The following is a 15,678-nucleotide window of genomic DNA, read 5'->3' as shown; positions in this document are numbered from 1 at the left end:
GAGTGTCGAAATGGTCGAGACGTAAAGATCGATATATTGGACGACTATATTCGGACATCGGAAAGGTTCCGAGTGATTTGGGTATTTTTCGGAGTACTGGGGAGTTACGGGAATTCGCCGGGGAGTATATGGGCCTTATTGGGCTTTAGGGGAAAGAGAGAGGAGAGGCTGCGCGCGCCCCAAAGGCCTAGTCCGAATTGAACTAGGGGGAGGGGCTGCGCCCCCTCCTTCCTTCTCTTCTCTCTTCCCTTTCCTTGACTCCTACTCCTACTACTTGGAAGGGGGGAATCCTACTCCCGGTGGGAGTAGGACTCCTCCAGGGCGCGCCATAGGGGCCGGCCCTCTCCCCCCTCCTCCACTCCTTTATATACGTGGCCAGGGAGCACCCCATAGACAACAATTGATCTCTTGATCTCTTAGCCGTGTGCGGTGCCCCCTCCACCATATTCCACCTCGATAATATCGTAGCGGTGCTTAGGCGAAGCCCTGCGTCGGTAGCATAATCATCACCATCACCACACCGTCGTGCTGACGGAACTCTCCCTCAAAGCTTGGCTAGATCGGAGTTCGAGGGACGTCATCAAGCTGAACGTGTGCTAAACTCGGAGGTGCCGTACGTTCGGTACTTGATCAGTCGGATCGTGAAGACGTACGACTACATCAACCGTGTTGTGCTAACGCTCCCGCTTTCGGTCTACGAGGATACGTGGACAACACTCTGCCCTCTCGTTGCTATGCATCACCATGATCCTGTGTGTGCGTAGGAAATTTTTTGAAACTACTATGTTCCCCAACAGTTAATGGGCAACGAATAAAACATTATATCTCAGGTACGCCCATTAATGTTGAAAGTAATATTATCCAAGCACTAACACCGGAAGAACACATAAAAGAGTCCTTCCGGAGCACTCCAGAATCTTGAAAAAGGAGGAGGTACGTGCATACGGTAAGTAAACGGACTCCGAAAAATCTGCAAAAATATTTTTTGTCAGTTTTGGAATATTTAGGAAATTACGAAAATAAGAAACTACCGGGAAAGTGACCCTGGTGGGCACAAGACACCAGGGCGCGCTGCCACGGGAGGGTAGGACAAAAGATGTCATGCAAGTTCTTTTCCATAAGCATGTATGACTATATATGGAATACATGCCTACATTATATTGATGAATTGGAGCTAGCTCTGTGTCACCCTAGGTTATAACTGTTGCATGATGAATGCCATCCGACATAATTATCCATCATTGATCCAATGCCTACGAGCTTTTCACATATTGATCTTTGCTAAGTTACTTTTCCTTTGCCACTGTTACAATCATCACAAAACTGCAGCTGTTACTTTTGCCACCATTACTATTACTTCCATACTACTTTATTACTAAAAACTTTGCTGCAGATATTAAGTCTTTCAGGTGTGGTTGAATTGACAACTCAGCTGCTAATACTTGGGAATATTCTTTGGCTCCCCTTGTGTTGAATCAATAAATTTGGGTTGAATACTCTACCCTCAAAAACTGTTGCGATCCCCTATATGTCGGTGTACAAACGTAGGGGCTCTCCTTTTTACCCCTCTACTTGCGCACGGGCAGTCAGAGCCGCACCTGCAGCAACACTTAACAGAGCAAGGGGAGGGAGCAGAAGCACAAGAATACCAGAGCAGCGCCCCAGCCAGAAGCACGAGACAGGCAAAGCAACGCCAAGACCAGAGACACAAAGAGCAAGAGGGGGAAGCGGACTCCCCCGGCAAGACCCTTGCCGGAGCGGCCTCCGCAGCCCCGGCAAGGCTCTTGCCGGGGCAACTTGCCCAACACCAACAGAGCGCACCACCCTTGAGCCCAAGGGCTCCAACACCATCAACCACATTGGAACCAAGGCTCGGGAGGCACCTCCATGGTGGCATGCAGATCTTTGTCAAGATCATAAACATACAAGATCAGATGAAGACCAGAAGACGACGATCCTCGGCAAGATCCTGGCCGAGGAAATCCACAAGACCCCCGGCAGGATCCTTGCCGGGGACAACCGCGATGCCACGGCAAGACCCTTGCCGAGGCCCCGGCAAGACCCTTGCCGAGGACACCTGTGGGGCCACGGCCGGGCCCACGTCTGCCAAGACTCCACCGCCTTTCCCATACAGCTGCCAGCCCAACCAGCTGGGCAGGCACCTGCATGGCGACACGCGGACTCCAGGCCAACCCAGCAATCACCTGCGTGGTGGCATGCAGATCTTCGTGAAGACTCCGCTACCGCGCCAGCCCAGCAGCCAGCCAACGTGGCGCTACGACGCCTCATCAGCTCGGACGCGCGTCGGAGCCAGGCGAGGCGGCGACAGCTGGGACGAGCTTCCCCGCCGTCCCCAATAAAGCAAGAAGGGCACGTCGGTAGCGCATTAAATGCGTTTGTCCGATGGTGCCAGAGGATAGACTTAACCACTATACACATTTCCACCTCCCGTTGTCCATTGTGGCAACCCCTTTTAACTATAAAAGGAGGCCCGAGGCGTACTGGAGGGGGATTCGGATCTTTTGGACAAGGGACGCACCACACCTAGTTCGAGAGCTCAAGAACACTCAAATATACACCAAAAGCAGGACTAGGGTATTACGCATCCTCGCGGCCCGAACCTGGGTAAACAATCTTTGTGCTGACTACCAGACCCGCTCTTTGCACAACCCCGCGCCCGCCAACCGTAGAAGGGATCCCAGTGATTCCGTAGGTGTCGTTTCCCCCGACATCTTTGGCGCGGGGGCGCAGTTGTGAAAATCCGGTCTAGTAGTTGGTTTAGCAGTTCTTCATTGCCATGGCTCCCAAGAAGAAGGCGATCACGACGGTCGGTTTATCGGGGGCCGAACGGCCCGTACCAGTGCGGGCGAGTGGTGAGGCGGTTGCGGGCGGAAGCCGAGGCGCGGCCCGCGAACACCCACATCGCTCTGGCAGTCAAAGCCTGGCGAGTGGCATCATTCGTGCGCGAGACGACGGGCTGCACGCCGCCAAATCCAAAGACGGAGCCGCCCCCCCGCAGGCGGCGCGGGGCCCTCCAAGGGCGGCGTCGTGCCACCCATTGGCGGCGCGGCGACTTCCAAGACGCCTACGCCGGCACCCACGACGCGCTCTTCCTAGGTTGTGCGCGACGAGCAGCATCACCACGCTGGTGACCCCGGGCGCCGCCTTGGGAAGAGTCATGTTCCTCATTCGCGGGACGTAGAAGGCCAGCATGCATGTCGAGGCGCTGGCGAAAATGGCGGGCAGCCGCAAGGCCGTGATAGAGCTCCTTCTAACATGGTTAGAAGTCGGAGCGCATCACGGTCCACGCAGCTTTCGCCGCCACCCACGCCAGCAGAAGCTTTAGCGTGCGCGCAGTTGCTCCTCGACTTTCCTCCTGCCGCGGAAAAGCTCGACGAGTGGAGAGCCACCATCCGGAGCCTCGTCAGCGTTGCCAACAAGGACGAGCCGCGACCAGCGGGGCCCTCAGGCCGGCGCTCCGTCGAACCACCGCACGCCAGTGGTGGAAGGACTGGAGGTGCTGCGGCCACGGTGCACTCTCCTCCCCCGCGCCAGCCACCGCCGGTGTCGGTCCGTCGTGATGACGCATGTGATAATATTTCCATAGCGTCGTCCGACCCACGGACCCACCGCGATCAGCGCCAAGTTCTTCGGGAGCGAGCCCACGAAGACGCTCGAACCACCATCGAGTGCCGGCGCGAAGCACGCCGCCAGTCAGACAGGCAGGCGGGGCCCACTATGGACCACCCAACACCGGGAGGCTCTGGCGGCCTACCCTACGAGGTGGGTTGCCCAGCCTTTACCCGTGAGCTACGGCAGTTCTAGTGGCCCTCCCACCGCACATTCAAGCCCGACGTTGGCGAGAAGTACAACGGCAAGACCCACCCGTCGGAGTTCCTCAGCATCTACACCATCACGATGCAAGCTGCTGGAGCTCGCGACGACAAGGTGCTTGCCAATTACTTCCCGTTGGCGCTTAAACCCAATGTCATGTCATGGTTAATGCACTTGCCGGTGGATTCCATTTCTTCTTGGTCGGATTTGTTTCATGAGTTCGTTGGCGCCTTCACTGGAGGCCACCAAGCTCATGGCCAGGCAAGCGATTTGCATATCATCCCCAGAAGGAAGGTGAAACCATGCGCAAGTACATACAGAGGTTCAGCCGGGTGCAGTACAACATCCCAGATGTTCATCCCGCCACCGTGATCAGCGCATTCCATCAGAATGTGCGCAATCGCAAGATGCGCGAAGAGCTGGCGATGAACAAGGTCAAAGATGTGGCCGAACTTTATGTTCTGGCCGATAGGTGCGCCCGAGCTGAAGAGGGGAGGAAGTACCCCGGCGAGGACGCCGGTGCGGAAACCGACTCCACAGACGAAGACACAACCACTCCGATGAAGAAGGGCCGGCACCGCAACAGGAAGCACAGGGGCAAGACCGTGCTTGCCGTCGAGGGACCTGAGGACACCGGCGCCGCCAAGAAGGCCAAGGCAGACGACACCGGCAAGGAAATTGCCGGGTGCGCCGCTTGCCGGGCCTTGGCGGCTGCCGACAAGCCAGGAGGCTCCGACAAGCAGTACTGCAAGATCCACCGCACCAAGGGCCATGACCTCCAGAACTGCCGACAAGTTGAGCTGCTTGCTGAGAAGAAAAAAGCTAAGTATGAGAGGCGGGACAAAGAGAAGGATCAAGATGGTGCCGAAGGATCCGGCAAGAAGCGTGGCGGCCAAGGGGGTCGCCGCGGCAAGGATAGCCAACAAGAGAGGCCCGCTCGAGGCCGCGACAAGAAGCGGGAAGACGACGGTCATGACGAGGACGACGAGTCCGGCTAGCAAGAGTTCCAGAAAGCTACGGAGGCCATGTGCGTCGACGGTGGCGCCTCGCTGCACACTTCTCACCGCCAGCTCAAGCAGTGGGTGCGTGAGATCACAGCAGCGAAACCATCACTCGATGCTCAAAAGCCACTGAAGTGGTCCAGCCTGATCGCACAACTGCGGTCGGGTGCTTGCCGTTGTTGGTTTCGCCAACAATACGCAACCTCAAGGTGACAAAAATGGTAGTTGACGGCGGGGCCGGTCTAAACTTGATCTCGCCTGTTGTGATCAAAAGGCTACAGATTCCCGATGGAGACCTCGAAGAGACGGGTACTTTTCAAGGGGTCAACCCGGGAAGGAGCCAGCCGAAGGGTAAGGTCACGCTGCCTGTGTCGTTTGGAGGCGAGTTGAACTACGGGACAGAGAGGATTGTTTTCTATGTAGCCGAGATCCCCTTGCCCTACAATGGGATCCTCGGCCGCCCGGCACTAGCCAAGTTCATGGCGGCATCACATTACGCCTACAACACGCTGGAGATGCCAGGGCCAATGACCATCATCACCGTCCCCTCCGACAAGAAGGATGTGCTGATCTGTGCTGACCAACTCTACCGGGAGGCGGTTGCAGCGACTGACGCCAAGGCACTTGCTCCTGCCGCCGAAGCCCCGGGAGGGAAGAAGACCGGCAGGACCTGTTGCACCCACTCCAGCAAGCCCACCTCTTCGGAGTGTAGTGCTCCCGTCGAGGACGTGCCAGAGAGCTCCACCGGCAAGAGCAAGAAATCCAGAGTTGCACCACCAGAGACCAAGAAGGTGTCCGTCAAGGAGGATGGCACGGGAGGGGCTTTTACCATAAGCTCCACCGTCGACAGGAAATAGGAAGGCGCGCTTGTCACTTTCCTGTGGGCGGATGTCGATGTTTTTGCATGGCAAGCATACGACATCCCCGGCGTTCCCAGGGAAGTGATTGAGCACCATCTTGCTATGTGTCCTCATGTGCGACCCGTCAAGCAGAAGGTCGGGAAGCAGGCTCTGGAACGACAAGAGTTCATCACAGAGGAAATCAGGAAGTTGGAAGCGGAAGGCTTGGTAAGAGGGGTACTCCATCCGACGTGGCTGGCCAATCCGGTGGTGGTGCGCAAGGCAAATGGGAAGTGGAGACTGTGTATCGATTACACAGACATCGATAAGGCTTGTCCAAAGGACCCTTTCCCGTTACCACGCATCGACCAGATTGTTGACTCCATGGCCGGATGTGACTTGTTATCTTTCCTTGACGCTTACTCGGGATACCACCAGATCTTCATGACGAAAGAAGATGAAGAGAAGACAACATTCATCACCTCATGTGGTACGTATTGTTTTTTACGAATGCCTTTCGGGTTGAAGAGTGCTGGCTCAACGTTTGCAAGAGCAGTCCAAATTGGTTTTGAGCCTCAGCTACATAGAAATATGGAAGCTTATATGGATGACATAGTGGTCAAAACCAAGGACAGGGCAACACTTGTACAAGATTTAGAAGAGACGTTTGCAAATTTGCGCAAGATCAATCTCAAGCTGAACCCTGAGAAGTGTGTCTTCGACGTTCCGTCCGGCAAGCTTCTCGGATTCTTGGTGTCACAGCGTGGGATCGAGGCGAATCCAGACAAGATCAAGGCCATTGAGCAAATTGAGGCGCCTAGGCGGATCAAGGATGTGCGTCAGCTCACTGGCTGCGTTGCCGCCATGAGCAGGTTCATCTCCAAGTCTACTGAGCGTGCCCTTCCCTTCTTCAAAATCTTGAAGAAGGGAGGCCCAATGGAATGGACCCAGAGGCCGAGGCAGCCCTGCAGGATTTGAAGAAGTACCTCTCCTCTACGCCAATACTGGTTGCGCCTAAACCACAAGAACCGTTGCTGCTATATCTAGCGGCAACGAACCAAGTGGTCAGCGCCGCGCTAGTGCCACAGAGGGAGGTTGACGAAGAGGCAGTGGCAACGGCAGGTCTGGCGAATGGCAAACCAGAGCCCCCCCGGCAGGGCCTGGTGCCGGTAAAGCAAGGCCCCCGGCAGAGTTTGGCGCTGGCGAAGCGGAAGCAACGCAACCAAATGGAGTGGTGCAGAAGAAGAAGAAGATGATGCAGCACCCGGTTTACTTTGTCAGCTCTCTTGCAGGGGGCTAGATCAAGGTACTTCGGTGTGCAGAAGTTGCTCTTCGGCCTCCTTATGGCCTCGAGGAAGCTGCGTCATTACTTCCAAGCCCACGAAATCACCATCGTCACCCGCCTCCCGTTGCAACGGATATTGCATAACCCAGACGCAACCGAGAGGATCGTGGAATGGGCCTTGGAACTGTCAAGATTTGCTTTGAAGTTTGAAAGTACTTCGACAATCCAGAGTAGAGTCTTGGCAGAGTTCATTGCAGAATGGACCTCAACGCCCGATGAAGAGACCCAGGAGACCACTCTCCCCAGCAAGGAAACAAGTCACAACTGGATTATGTACTTTGACGGGGCTTTCTCGCTGCAAGGCGCCGGTGCTGGTGTGCTAATCGTTGCACCCATCGGAGAGCACCTCAAGTATGTGGTAAAGATGCACTTTCCCAGGGAGATGTCGACGAACAACACTGCTGAATACGAGGGGTTGCTTGCCGGTCTCAGGATCGCGGTAGACCTCGGAATCAAGAAGCTCATCGTCAGGGGTGATTCACAACTTGTCGTCAAGCAAGTTAACAAAGACTATCAAAGCCCGTTGATGGAGGCCTACGTGGATGAGGTGAGGAAGCTGGAGGAGCGTTTTGACGGTATACAAGCGGAGCATGTTCCCCGAGTGGAGAACGACACCGCCGACTATCTGTCAAAACGCACTGCCCTCAAACTACCTGTGGAACCAGGTACTTTCGTGCTTCGGTTAACTCAACCATCCGTTGAACCATCGACAAAGCAGAACAAGTGCAGGAAATCAGGCCCCGGCAAGTACTTTCCCACCGAGCTCCCAGGAGCTGCCGGCAAGGATGTTGCCGTGGACACCGAGCCTGCCATGGGGCAATAGACTCCGGCAGGGCGTCAAACCCTGGCCATAGAGACAGCCGCTCCCATGGCTGATACGTCCATTTTGCATCATGCTTTTATATCGATATTTATCGCATTATGGGCTGTTATTACACATTATGTCACAATACTTATGCCTATTCTCTCTTATTTTACAAGGTTTACATGAAGAGGGAGAATGCCGGCAGCTGGAATTCTGGGCTGGAAAAGGAGCAAATATTAGAGACCTATTCAGCACAACTCTAAAAGTCCTGAAACTTCACGGAAGTTATTTTTGGAAATAATAAAAAATACTGAGCAAAGAAAATACCAGAGGGGACCCACACCCTGGGCACGAGGGTGGGGGGCGCGCCCCCTACCTCGTGGGCCCATCTTCTGCTATATGAAGTCTTTCGTCCGAAGAAAAATCAGAAGCAAGCTTTCGGGACAAGACTGCGCCGCCACGAGGCAGAACCTTGGCGTAACCAATCTAGGGCTTTGTGATTATGAACATGAATATGCTTTGTGAGTAGTTACGTTTGTTCCTGAGGACATGGGAGAAGTCTTGCTATTAGTAGTCATGTGAATTTGGTATTCGTTCGATATTTTGATGAGATGTATGTTGTCTCTCCTCTAGTGGTGTCATGTGGACATCGACTACATGAAACTTCACCATTATTTGGGCCTAGAGGAAGACATTGGGAAGTAATAAGTAGATGATGGGTTGCTAGAGTGACAGAAGCTTAAACCCTAGTTTATGCGTTGCTTCGTAAGGGGCTGATTTGGATCCATATGTTTCATGCTATGGTTAGGTTTACCTTAATACTTCTTTTGTAGTTGCGGATGCTTGCAATAGGAGTTAATCATAAGTGGGTTGCTTGTCCAAGTAAGGGAAGCACCCAAGCACCGGTCCACCCACATATCAAATTATCAAAGTACCGAACGCGAATCATATGAACGTGATGAAAACTAGCTTGACGATAATTCCCATGTGTCCTCGGGAGCGCTTTTCTCTATATAAGAGTTTGTCCAGACTTGTCCTTTTCTACAAAAGGGATTGGGCCATATTGCTGCACTTTGTTTACTTTTGTTACTTGTTGCTCGTTACAAATTATCTTATCACACAACTATCTGTTACCTATAATTTCAGTACTTGCAGAGAATACCTTGCTGAAAACCGCTTATCATTTCCTTCTGCTCCTCATTGGGTTCGACACTCTTACTTATCGAAAGGACTACGATAGATCCCCTATACTTGTGGGTCATCAAGACTCTTTTCTGGCGCCGCTGCCGGGGAGTGAAGCGCCTTTGGTAGGTGGAATTTGGTAAGGGAAAAATTTATATAGTGTGCTGAAATTTACTGTCACTTGTTACTATGGAAAGTAATTCTCTGAGGGGCTTGTTCGGGATATCTTCACCCCGACCAGTAGAGCAAAGAGTTGCTCCTCAACCTACTGAACCTACTGAAAATGAAAATGTCTACTTTGAAAATCCTTCGGGTATGATAGAAAAACTGCTAGCTAATCCTTTTGCAGGAGATGGAACATTACATCCTGATGAGCACCTAATCTATGTGGATGAAGTTTGTGGATTATTTAAGCTTGCAGGTATGCCCGATGATGTTATCAAGAAGAAGGTCTTTCCTTTATCTTTGAAGGGAGATGCATTGACATGGTATAGGCTATGTGATGATATGGGATCATGGAACTATAAACGATTGAAATTGGAATTTCATCCGAAGTTTTATCCTATGCATCTTGTTCATCGTGATCGTAATCTATCTATCTATATCTATATCTATATCTATATCTATACCTATACCTATACCTATACCTATACATATACCTACCTATACTAATCACAGACTCCCCAAAAATTACCACGTTAATCAGAATTTAGAAGCCGTTTATCTTATGTGGGACCGAGTTATCACGGTGTAGATCTTTCGCTAACTCCCTTAAACAGAAATTTCAGAAAAAAAAAGTGAGCCGTCGCTCTACCTCTCTCCCAATCTCACAATTCTCTCCTTATAGGTCAAAACTAGGTTATATGCACTAAAAACAAAACTAGGCGTCTTTTTCCCCCGTAGCCTCTCTGTCTTCTAGCCGCCACCGCTGCATCATCTGATTCCGGCCGCCGTCTCGACCTTCTGCCTCCGCAAGCCTCCTCGGCAAACCGTAGTTGCGGTTCCGACCGCCGCCTTGACCTTTTGCCTCCACAAACGCCTCCTCGGCGAACCCTAGCTGCAGTTCCAGCCGCCGCCTCAACCTTCTGTCTCCGCCAACGCCTCCTCGACGAACCCTAGCGGCAGCTCCATCCTCTAGTGTGGAAATCCAGCGGTCATTGGGATCGTCTTCGTGGCTCCTCCGACCTGCAGCGCGCCCTATGTGTGGTCTCGCTGTCTCCTCATGCTCCCGTTGGGCTTGGTTACGGCTTAAATTTCCTAGGTACATATGCCATGGTTCTGGTGGGAGGAATAGCCTATGTTTAATGAGGCATTCTAGCGTTAGTGCTAAAATATGATGCAAATTGTACTTGCTTAGTATCTCCCAAAATTCTTTCATTAGTACATCCTCCATGTGTGCTACAATTTGGTCTGGTCCGACTGCTACCCATGTGTCGTGCTGCCTAGATATGCTCATCAGCGAAGCTGTGAATGCGAATAAATCTTCAATTTACTCTGGGCTCAATTGAACCCACACTCTGTTGATTCAGAATTATGCAACCTTAATTCAATGTTGTTTTTATCTATTCTGTGAATTTTCTGCTCTTAAGCATGATTTATAGTATATGGATCACATACCCCTTACGCATCTTTTTTTCCTTGAGTTTTTCATTCTGTAGGCCATATATGCAGATAAGGTAATTTTATTATGTCGGAAGATGAACCATGTGTAGATTGTATAAAAACAAGCATGATTTGTTCTCCACTATTTTGAAATTTCCCGGTGGCCATGTCTAGGTACGTTGATTCCATGGTAATGCACAAATTTTCTGCAATATTATACTTTGGCTGGGTAGTCTAATCGGATAACGCCAAGTCAATCCTATGTTTAGACAAAATTAAGTGGGTGCCTGTTGTGTAAAGGAGCAATTGGTGTCCGATTCTTGAAAAGTAGGACAAACAGTAAATGTACAAAGCAAAAAAAATGATCATAGAAGGGAGGATTTTGAACCAAATATACTAATATTATACATAGTATAGCATCACCCCTTAATTTCACTTAAATAGAGGGATGAATACCATTAGTATTTACTTCTAGCCTTCTAGGGCTACCTCATAATTGCATGCACGTTCTATGAGCGCAAACACTATTATGGACACCTGAATCCCTCGGTGGCCATCCTATCTTAGCTTTCCTTTTTGGAGATTCTAATTTATTCTCCGCACTATAGTTTCACGTGTCCAGGTTGCTTGGCATATAATTCGATGTCCATTCTATTCAATTTTGAGAAGAAAAAAAAAGATCTTCTGTTTGATAGGTGAATTCGAGTGTGCTAATTTAATTTGGCAATTAGTGAAAACTAAATTGAGACATGGTGCAAGTGGGGACAATGTTTTCTGTTATCCAAATAAATATTTGATCATTGGTACATTCATGATAGGAAACTTACTACATATGTTGCAATTTCAGTCTCCAACCTCCTTCCAAGAGATCTGCTAAATATTATAACGAATTGATGGTGTTTATGTGTTATATACACAAAGTAAAGCGGTAGCAAAACTGTTGAGTTGAGCTAAGTTTGTTTCCAGTAGCACTTTCAAAAAGATACAAAATTCTAAGATAATTGAACCATTGAAATTGTCATCACGGATATTCAGAAGGAAAAAAGGTACTTTCTTGCATTTTGGCTGAAAGGTATTCTTGCGAGCATACCATGATACAAGTTTAACACATGATTTCTTTACAATTTCTTTGTTAGCTTGATGTGGAATACACTGAGAAATTAGCAAGTTATCTCATACTACCATGCTATGAGAACAAACCCTTTAAGTTCAAAACTATTCACTTATTTTCGTGTATTCTGTCATTCCAAAAATCTTTTTAAAATTTAGCTTCCAGCAAGAGCATGCTGCAAATTTAGCGCATTAGCCAATTGATAGAAGCTGGAATAAGAGTGTTATTTGCTGATCTCACCTGCAAGAGCCGACATTTAATATTTTCATCTTATGATTGTGATGTTGTTCATGGATAACTGATTACGCAGCAATTCTTCATCGTGTATTGCTATGCACTTTGGGCACACTGCATTTGGAACCTTTTTTCATAAATATGATTAACAATTCAACATGATGGTAGACATGATTTTATGATTAGTTATTAGCATTGTAAAGTTTTTTCTCTCATGGTCTGCAGATTGTCCTATTTAGTCTACGGATTAGAAAGCATACATTTGTCTATGTTAGTTCTGATTATTTGTAGGTACGAGTAACATACATGCGGATTTTTTTCCAGTCTAATCTTTACAACTCCGAACGATTGTCTATTCTGCTTCTAATCACGATGATGTCAAAAAACAGTGTGCAAAGTGTGCGTGCACTGGGGAAGGAATATTATAACGTAGTAAGTAAACAGGAACATGCTATTTCATCCTACAAAAGAGGCAGTTTACTGAGCTCTGACTGCGTGTATGTTTGAATATATGTGCAGTTTAATATACATGCATGCTTACACATCTGATCTATGTATCACGACAAGATGTGGTCGACTTTGGACAACGTCGCTACTTCTGATGGAATAGGTACATGTTGGACTAGCTCCTTTTGTACGCTCTTACTGTTAAGCTACTAATTATTCCATAGAATTTCTCTCATCATCTGCTAGATAGAATTCATGAATTGGCGTAAAAGTTACTTATGGTTACGTGCAAGATTAAGGTCTCAACATGATGTTTGTAGGCCAGCATGTAAATATGTTCTATAGTTTTATATGAATCATTGGTTATTATTCATCAGGTTTTCTTTGCGTATCTACTAATTCGATGTTTGCATGATTGGTTATATTGAAGAAATGTTACCCAAACATATTAATTTATTTAATTATTTCGAAGAGGGGCTATCCCCGGCCTCTGCAACATATGATGCACACATCCATTTTATTAAGCATAAACATATTAATTTATTGTTGTGGTATATTATTTCGTATTATTATCAGACAATTAGTATTAATATCACTAGCTCCTGATGGATATAGTTTACATCATGAACATCAGTGCATCAAGATAGTAATGAGTTGGATGTATTGTATTTCATAGTTTTCTTTTACTTGATCTCAGCATGATCTAATAAGGAAACTCATTTAGTCTGACATGTAAAATGCAGGAAGGCACAAAAACTCATATTTTGCACTTATAACTTCCCAAATATCAGAAGTTTGACATGTGAAACACTCACAAAAAACTCTCCTGCTAGCACAGATCATATCTTAGCAAAGAACCAGTAGTAACGTCAGCACCATTTAGTGTGGTGATGACATGTATGTATCCATTGATATGGTTGACACTAACCGCAGTTAATTGTTCCTCCACATTATATATGTACCAATGTGACTATAGTTTAAAATAGATGAAGTTCGTGAACATCATATTTCATATAGGCCTCATGGCGATTTACAACATTTCTATATTTATCGTGTGTTTGGCTGTTATTTTCTGAAAGATGGTAGAATTGTCTATCAGATCTTTCTCTTTCTATCAATGATACATGATTTGGTTGATTGTTTGACTAAAGGATTTATAGGGAAAAAATGATTTAAGGTGGGGCCTGTCATTCGTTCCAAATTGTATAACTTGGTATCTTCCAGTGAATGGATAATGAAACAACAGATGTAAGAATACAAATGCGTATATATAAGCATAATTTTTGAATTTATATTTGAGCTCATAGGTTATTACTTATCTTGATATATGCCTGAATTGGTGCTATGCCGGTAAAATTTGATGTAAATTTCTATTCCCTTCTATTCACTGAGGGGCTTACTAGGTAGGTCATTCATTTGAAATATGCCTTGGGTTAAGCATTCAAATTGTGTTTGTTTGTAGGTTCATCGATGGTAGCAGTGTGAAAATAATAGTTGAAAATAACTACTCCATTTTAGATGTCATTGCAGTTCAAACGATTTAGTCCGCACTAACATGGAGAATAGTTAGGCCTCAAATTTAATTGCGGAAGTAACTACATGTGCTTCACGGGCCTTAGTGTCATTTCATATTTGGGACGGCAATTTCAGGCCAGCTGCTCCTTCTATGAGGTTTATCATAAGAAAAGTATGCCGATTGGATGTACCACCTCCTTTTGGGTTTACGAGACACACATGTATTTTGAGTTCAAGTATTACCATAGACTAGACAAGTAGTATAGGTTACCATCGACTGTACAAGCAGTATATGACCCAATAAAATTGGGTAAAAGTTACTTTATATCCCATAAATCATTTGCATTCATAAAAAATAGGCATGTTCTGCAGAAAAATAATTGACCTCTACAACTATTCGAAGGATAATATTCTTCTTACAAAGTATCGCTCTATTGTTATTGAATTTTATCGTCGACGTGTTTGTTCGATTCTCACTTTTCCTTTATTAATTTATATTTTTACAATGGCCAACCAATGCTGCTAAAATTTTTGTTCAAGTTTTTCAACAAAATGGAGGTACCCTGGCTTGATCATTGGCAACTCCAGGGAAGAAATACTCCCATGAAAGATCGTTTCCCCCGACTGCACCCTTTCGTGTTGGATGACATGCTTACTGTCAAAGCCTCGATGATCTACCATCCATGGTCAGTAACCTGCACCACCCTCTCTCCACTGAAGCCCATCATGAGTTGATTCAATTGGAGTCCATTCTGTCATTGATATCTATCAATGCTAAGGGCAAGGACATTTTCCACTGACCAACCAAAACTGGTGAATTTTGATCCAAGGTATATTATAACTTTGCTCATAGCCACATTACTGTGGATCCAATTGTTAAGTGTATATGGAAGTGTTCATGCACGCTCAAGATCAAAGTCTTTGGTTGGCTACTACTGGTGGATAGGCTTAACACAAGAGATATGATGCAAAGCCTACATTGGACTCTGCAAGATGATACTTGTGTTCTTTGCCAGACTCTCACACATGAGGATCGAGCACATATGTTCTTTGTTTTTAACTTCGGCCAGTTGGAAATATCTTGGGATTACTTGGGCATCACAACCAAATCAATCAACCTATTTGATGGCGGCAGTAGCAAGGAAGGGTTTTCATAGACCCTTCTTTATTGAGGTGGTTTTTACTGCCACTTGTAACATCTGGACTCGGAGGAACGGCAAAATCTTCAAAAATGAGAGGCCAAGTTTTGGGGCTTGGACAAGAAACTTTGTACATTATCTGTCTCTGTTAGCTCATAGAAACAAATGTAAATATAGGGATAGCCTTCTATCTTGGATCTCTTCTCTTCCATAGTTAGGTTTTTGTAAGTATCACACACCTCCCTTCTTCTCTCTGTATGTATTGTAGACTCTTTTTGTGCGGCTCTTGCCTTGCAGCACATAGTAAAAAAAATGGGAATCTTCTAAGATGACATTGCTATAATGAATACTGTACTATTCAATTTAATGACCTCATGATGGTCATGCTATTTCACCCATGAACTTCTTGGTAGGAATTCTCTTGCAATGAATCTATCATCGAGGGAACAAGGTACTCACAAATTTCCAAATAGGGAGAGAAACTGGCCTACTTTAAAATTTAGCACCAATATTAATTCATAAGTTGCGTATGCAAGCACTCATTATATAGGCCGGACAATTTATGGAGATAAAATATCTTAAAATCACAATGGAAATGGACTTAATATATATGTAAGTGTGATT

General features: G+C 47.1%; 1 long non-coding RNA gene across 2 annotated transcripts; it reads left to right on the top strand.

The window, feature by feature from the left end:
- Positions 1-9,849: 9,849 nt before the first annotated feature.
- Positions 9,850-15,381, top strand: LOC123120364 (uncharacterized). 2 transcript variants are annotated; one of them, XR_006459425.1, is made up of 3 exons: positions 9,858-10,267; positions 10,665-12,385; positions 12,473-15,381. It is a non-coding gene; the product is annotated as an uncharacterized lncRNA (long non-coding RNA). The 2 variants fall into 2 exon arrangements; XR_006459424.1 differs by having other exon boundaries at positions 9,850-12,385.
- Positions 15,382-15,678: the final 297 nt, after the last annotated feature.

The sequence above is a fragment of the Triticum aestivum genome, chromosome 5D (assembly GCF_018294505.1).
Source record: "Triticum aestivum cultivar Chinese Spring chromosome 5D, IWGSC CS RefSeq v2.1, whole genome shotgun sequence".
NCBI lineage: Eukaryota > Viridiplantae > Streptophyta > Magnoliopsida > Poales > Poaceae > Triticum > Triticum aestivum.
The sequence above is the reverse complement of the archived record's forward strand: the minus strand, read 5'-3'. Positions and strand labels throughout refer to the sequence as shown.